The 6,959-nt window shown below is 34.0% G+C and overlaps 1 pseudogene; it reads right to left on the minus strand.

The window, feature by feature from the left end:
* Positions 1–572: 572 nt before the first annotated feature.
* Positions 573–6,959, minus strand: part of LOC111150982 — a 113,817-nt pseudogene continuing 107,430 nt past the window's right edge.

Genomic DNA, 6,959 nt, shown 5'->3' on the forward strand with positions numbered 1-6,959 from the left:
GCAATTTCAAGTGGATTCAAAATGGTCTAAACAATGACCAGAATATAAAATGAATTCTCACTATATACCTCATAATACTGATAATTTAATAATTCTTAATCCTTGTTCTAAGGAATAAACCTATTTGGGAAAATATTATGAAGAAATTTAAACATGAAAGTCAAGTCCAGTTATATAACTAAGAAATATTTTCTATATATAAGAAAATCACCAATTTAAATTATAAATGGCTTCCATTAAATATTACTACTCCAAAATTCACACAATGTAAATTAAAATAGGTATGACAGAAAGTACAATCTAAAGCATGTTCACATTTCAAAGATAAGTGATAGAAGTTTACTCCAGCAAAAATTCAAATAGGCATATATGTAAACATTTTTATGTAAACTTTGATGAGTAAGATACAAGAAATAACTTATTTCAATAATTTTATGCACAGCTTATATACATCTTAAAACAAGTACAACTGAAAACATTTCTATGTAAAAGCCACAATTAAGTCCAACAAAATACTAAATAACAGTCTTACAAACTGGTCTCTCAAGAGTATAACAACTGAGTATGGTCTTCTAAGAAATGTCTTCTTGGTCAATCATTTCTGTTTTAACTGAAAAGTCATCTGCCAGCTTATGTTTTGGAATTTCTGAACCTCTGACTTTAAGGCATAACAAGCATTCTCCACTTTGGCCAAACTTTATTTTAAGGAACAAAACTCCTTAGAAACCTCATAAGGTCCAGTACTGCCAGTGAATGAAAACTCATCATAAACCTGACATAAAAACTGGCTCACTTCAAAGGGGGTGCCAATGTCCCCATCCCCCACACAGTTTATATACATCCACATCAACTCTCCAGTTAAAATAGCCATTCCCAAAAGGTAATCAAAAGGTGTGATTTTCAGTCTCCAAGTTCCAAACTGGCTGCTTCTGTGTGTAAGGCTGTGTGTGGGTGTGTGTGTGTGTGCCTTATTTTCTTTTTATATTCTCCTGTTGTAAATATCAATTATTTAATTTCATCCATACTGATAAGTGATCATGTTTTGATGAAGTGTTGAAAAGAGACAGCCTCCACATATTCCTTCAGTCCTGTAGTAATGGCTCTATGGATGTATGGCCTCTCCTGAGAGTTCCTGGGCTACTTGTGACATCTTTTGTCTACTACTCTCCAATTTAATTTCTGATTCAGTCACTATATCTTCTGGATCAGGAACTTGAAATCCCATGGAGGAGAAAAATTGTCCTTTTACTTTCAGCAGCTATATCCTAAGTCTCTCATATTTGTCATGTTTTGCATCAAGTTTCTGCTGAAATGATCAGAAGGCCAACATCACAGGTGAAGATGAATTAACATCCTTCCCTTCTCTTCTCTAGTTATATGGGGAATGGTTGTGCTTCCTTTATCTGAACCTCCTGATAGCTGTTCATGTTGTCATGACCTACAATGAGATGAGTGGAGGCTGAGGGCCTTTGGAGCCAGCGGAGTGCCTAAGGTGCTAGCTGGAGAGAATGTCCAGTAGTCTTTTGCAGCTGGCCAAAGTCAACACACTCAATTTAATAATTTACTTGTTTAAATAACAAACACACACACATATACTTGGCATAACTTCTAATGGTATAGCACATTCTTATGACAAATTTTGAAAATCAATAATAATAGCTTTAGGAACTGTGGTGAATCTTGGTGTTTGGTTTTATATTTAAAGGCTAAAGGCTCTTGGTGTTTGGTTTTGTGTTTATTTGACTAGGATTTATGCTGTGTTTAATATCTGCTCTAGCTGCAGATGTCAGAGACTAAAATATTTTCTGCAAGAGCTTTTGTGTTTTCTTTTGTCTTGAATTTCCTTGCGACTCTTTTTGAATAGGGTCTGAGGCTTGCAGTTCTTTTCAGCTTTAATTCCCAGTTATCATATATAAACCCATTGATGTGGCAGTAAGATGTGGGGGATGGGGAAATGTTCTCTAGCAGTAAGATCAAGTTAGGTGTCAGACTTTTAGTAAGCCTGTGTCCCTGAGCTGTGATCTTCACAAGTGCTTCTCAGTCTTTTTCTTTTTCTTTCTTTCTTTCTTTCTTTCCTTCTTTTTTTTTTTTTTTTTTTTTTTTCCCCTTAGGTGAGACAGGAAGGCTAGGGGGCTGGGTGGGCTGGAGATGGGCATCTCTCTTCCTTCACTTTGGTAAAAGAGTTTCCGTTATGGGCAAGCCTTTGTTAAAGAGAATAGAATTCTCTGAGCGTATTCCAAAATGGTGACTTTACCCATACTTCTGTTGGAGGTGATTTTTCTCAGGTCTTCAGAGTGAGAACCTGGCAGGATACCTGGAGGGAAAACTACAAAAAAGAAGGAGATGCCTAGGACCGATCTGCCTGAAGTTTTTATATCTCAAGCTAGTCTACACTAGTCTCTAGCAATTAGTCAACTATCTTTTATTATTACTGATGCTGGCTCCAGTGTCTGCTTCTGCTTCTAATAAACTATAGGCTCTGCATCTGCCTTTCTTTCCACTTTCTCAACGCACTGATTTGCCCTGTGACTGTAATTCTCTCCTGGATCCAAGAGAGGTAGTGATGTATGGTTCTTTGGCTTTTTTCTTTTCATGAGGATGGGAGAGACAACTTCCAAACCTTTTGGACTGGAAACTAGAAGTCTAATACTAACTCTGATTTGTATGGCTAATGAACTGTTAGTGGAATATGATATGGATTACTTTGGGGCCAATGTTTAAAGACTTAGCGTTTAAGATTTCCAAGTTTTAAGTATATCACTCACATTTATATGATAATTATTGTCAGAAAATTACAGAAGAATTTGAATCTGAAATTAAACAATTTCAAGGCAACTCATCCAAAGATGTGTTTTTTTTTTTTAATTTTACCTAATTTGGGTGTGTTGCAGATTTTATTCCAAACAAACTTATATGATACCATTTCATTTAAACTTTTAAAATAGGAAGAACACTAAAAATTGCCATTGTATTTTTATTGGAAAAAGAATGACGGTAACAATCAAAGTCATGCTTTGATAACATTTTCAATTACTTATAAAATGTGTCAAACATTTTCTGATATAAATTAAATTTTTGAGAAACGATATACTTTTTAAAGACAAATCATTATGTAGTCTAAAGAAGGGCCATCTCTACCACAATGTTCATAGCAGCAATTGTCACAGTCACCAAACTGTGGAAAGAACCAAGATGCCCTTCGACAGATGAATGAATAAAGAAGATATGGTCCATATATACAATGGAATATTATGCCTCCATCAGAAAGGATAGATACCGAAATTTGTATCAACATGGACGGGACTGGAAGAGATTATGATGAGTGAAATAAGTCAAGCAGAGAGAGTCAATTATCATATGGTTTCACTTACTTGCGGAGCATAAGGAATAACACAGAGGACATTGGGAGATGGAGTGGAGAAGTCAGTTGGGGGAAATCAGTGGGGGAGACAAACCATGAGAGACTGTGGACTCTGAGAAACAAACTGAGGGTTTTGGAGGGGAGTGGAGTGGGGGGTTGGGTGAGGCTGGTGGTGGGTATTATGCCGGGCCCATATTGCATGGAGCACTGGGTGTGGTGCATAAACAATGAATGCTGGAACACTGAAAAGAAATAAAATGAAATGAAAAAAAAAAACAGACAAATCATATGAAGATAAAAATTATTATACATTTTCTAAATACTGAAAACTTACAATATATTTTTGATTTCCATGGTTTTATTTCATATGTGTATGAAATTATATTATATATTAGGTGTCATCTAAAAGATTTACAGTCTTTTTTGCTGTTGTTATATTTTCTCCAACTTCTTCTTCTTTGATAGTGTAATTATACCAGTACTACTGAGAAGGTAATCTTAATATAATTAGTATTTTAAAAAAAAGTAGGATTCACATATTCCAAGTTATTTTCCTTTTAACGTTCAAGACAGTCTTACTTTGTTGAGGGTTTTTATAATGAATGGATGTTATACTTTGTCAAATGATTTTCTGCATCTATTGAAATGATTATATGGCTCTTATCCTTTCTTTTATTAATGTGGTATATAATATTGATTGATTTATGAATATTGAATCACCTTTGCAACCCAGGAATAAATCCCACTTGATCATGGTGAATGATTCCTTTAATATATTGTTGGATTCAGTTTGCTATTATTTTATTGAGAATTTCTATATCCATGTTCATCAGGGATATCAGCCTGCACTTCTCTTTTTTAGTGGAATCTTTATTTGGTTTTGGTATCAGGGTAATGCTGGCCTCATAGAATGAATTTGGAAGTTTTCCTTCCTTTTCTATTTTTTGGAATAATTTGAGAAGAATCGGTATTAACTTTTCTTTAAATGTTTGATAGAATTCACCTGTGACACCATCTGGCCCTGGACTTGTTTATTGGGAAATTTCTGATTATGGATTCAATTTCTTAGCTGGTTATTGGTCTGTTCAAGTTTTCTATTTCTTCCCTTTTTAGCTTTGGTAGTTTATATGCTTCTAGGAATTTATTCATTTCTACTAGGTTGTCCTTTCTGTTGGCGTGTCTTTTTTTCATAGTATTCTCTTATAACTGTTCTTATTTTTCCTCTCTCATTTGTGATTTTACTTATTCATCTTTTTCTTTTCTTTTTGTAAGTCTGGCTCGAGGTTTATCAATTTTATTAATTTTTTCAAAGTACCAGTGCTCTTGGTTCCACTGATTTGTTCTACTGGTTTTGCTTGTTTGTTTGTTTTCCAGTTTCTATTTCAAATCATGCATTTCTGCTTGAATCTTTATTATTTCCTTTCTTCTACTGGCTTTAGATTTTGTTTGTTCAGAGGGAACATACCTCAACATAATAAAGTCCGCATACAAGAAACCTACAGTTAATCTCATCCTCAAAGGGGAAAAATTGAGAGCTTTTCCTCTACCATCAGGAACAAGGCAGGGATATCCACTCTCATCATTGTTATTTTACATAGTCGTGGAAGTCCTATACTCAGCAATCAGACAACAAAAAGAAATAAAAGGCATCCAAATCAGCAAGAAAGAAGTCAGACTTTCACTATTCACAGATGACATGATACTCTATGTAGAAAACCCAAAAAGACTCCACCAAAATATTGCTAGAACTGATCTGCGAACTTAGTAAAGTCACGGGATACAAAACCAATATACAGAAATCTATTGTATTCTATACATTAATAATGAAGCAACAGAAATAGAAATTAAGGGATCGATTTCATTTACAATTTCACTGAAAGCAATGATACCTAGGAAAAATCCTAATCAAAGAGGGAAAAAGCCTCTACTCTGAAAACTATAAAAGACTGATGGAAGAAATTGAATACAGCATAAAGAAATGGAAAAACATTCCATACTCATGGATTGGAAGAATATTGTTAAAATGTCTATACTACCCAAAGCACTCTACATATCTAATGCAATCACTATCATAACTTCAACAGAATTTTTCACAGAGCTAGAACCAACAATCCTGAAATTTGTATGGAACCACAAAAGACCCCAAATAGCCAAAGCAACCTTGAAAAAGAAAAGCAAATCTGGAAGCATCAAAATTCCAGCCTACAAGTTATATTAAAAAGCTGTAGTGATCAAGATAGTATGGTACTGGCACAAAAACAGACACACAGACCAAGAGAAAACCCAGAAATGAACCCACAGCTATATGGTCAATTAATCTTCAGGAAAGCAGAAAATAATATTCAATGAAAAAAAAAGTTTCTTCAACAAATGATGTTGGGGAAACTAGACAGCAATATTCCCAAGAATGAAACTGAATCATTTTCTCATACCATACACAAAAAATAAACTTAAAAAGTAAATTAATTAAAAAAAAGATAAAGTAATTAAAAACAAAACAAAACAAAAAGCAAAAGTCTTACATCTCTTTTCTTTATAATAAAAATGTTCTAAACATAAAGCTTTTGAATATATCTACAAAACTAATACATATTACCAATTTTTAAATTTTTCTTTTTTTAATCCTGATTCTAATTTCTGAATATTTCTACAAATTCTAATAGTCTAAAATGAGCATGCTGTCCAATCATCTGACCAATTACATTATCTTGCAGGAACTTATGTACATGTATGCAGTGATATGCTTCCAAGTATAGATGATTTTAACTGTATTGTTTATTATACATATAGACAAAAAGTGTCATCTGAAAAGAAGTCAGTCAGAAATTTCCAGTCAGTATTTTCTTGGTAGACAATGCAGTTAAAAGAATAAAAGCAGTGGGGTGCCTGGGTGGCTCAGTCAGTTAAATGACTGATGCTTGATATCTATTCAGGTCTTGATCTCAGGGTTCTGCGATCAAGCCCCACATCAGGTTCCATGCTCAGCTCAGAGTCAGCTTGAGGATTCTCCTCTGTCCGCCCCCATCTGTGTTCTCTCTCTGTCTCTCTCTAAAAAGAAATAAATAATCTTTAAAAAAAAAAGTAAGACTAAAAACAGCACTGAGAATCAAGATTGCTCTCTGTATAATCTTTTGCTTAATATCTAGTTGTGTTCCTTTGGCCCAATCAATCTTCTAGTCAGTCCTATGTTTTCCCTATGAAAGAGAAATTATACCACATGTTCATTCAGCTTATTAACCTATAAGAATTAAATAAAATGTATTCAATAGATTAAGTCATCTAAATAGAGAAACTGAATTTGCCAAGTATAGACTTCTTCAATGTTCCCAGACTCACCAATAGTGCACGCATTAATACTGTTGACATGATAACATGTGAAAGCAAACAGAACATTACAAGGTTTTGAAAAATAGCTGATGCTGTTTTCTTTTTTTCTTTTTTTTTTACTATTATTATTTTTTTTAATTTTATTTTTTATAAAAATATAATATATTTTTATCCCCAGGGGTACAGGTCTGTGAATCGCCAGGTTTACACACTTCACAGCACTCACCATAGCACATACCCTCCCCAATGTCCATAACCCCACCCCCCCCTC

Source organism: Enhydra lutris, unplaced genomic scaffold, assembly GCF_002288905.1.
Source record: "Enhydra lutris kenyoni isolate GAN:26980312 unplaced genomic scaffold, ASM228890v2 scaffoldscaffold25, whole genome shotgun sequence".
In the NCBI taxonomy this organism is placed as follows: Eukaryota; Metazoa; Chordata; class Mammalia; order Carnivora; family Mustelidae; genus Enhydra; species Enhydra lutris.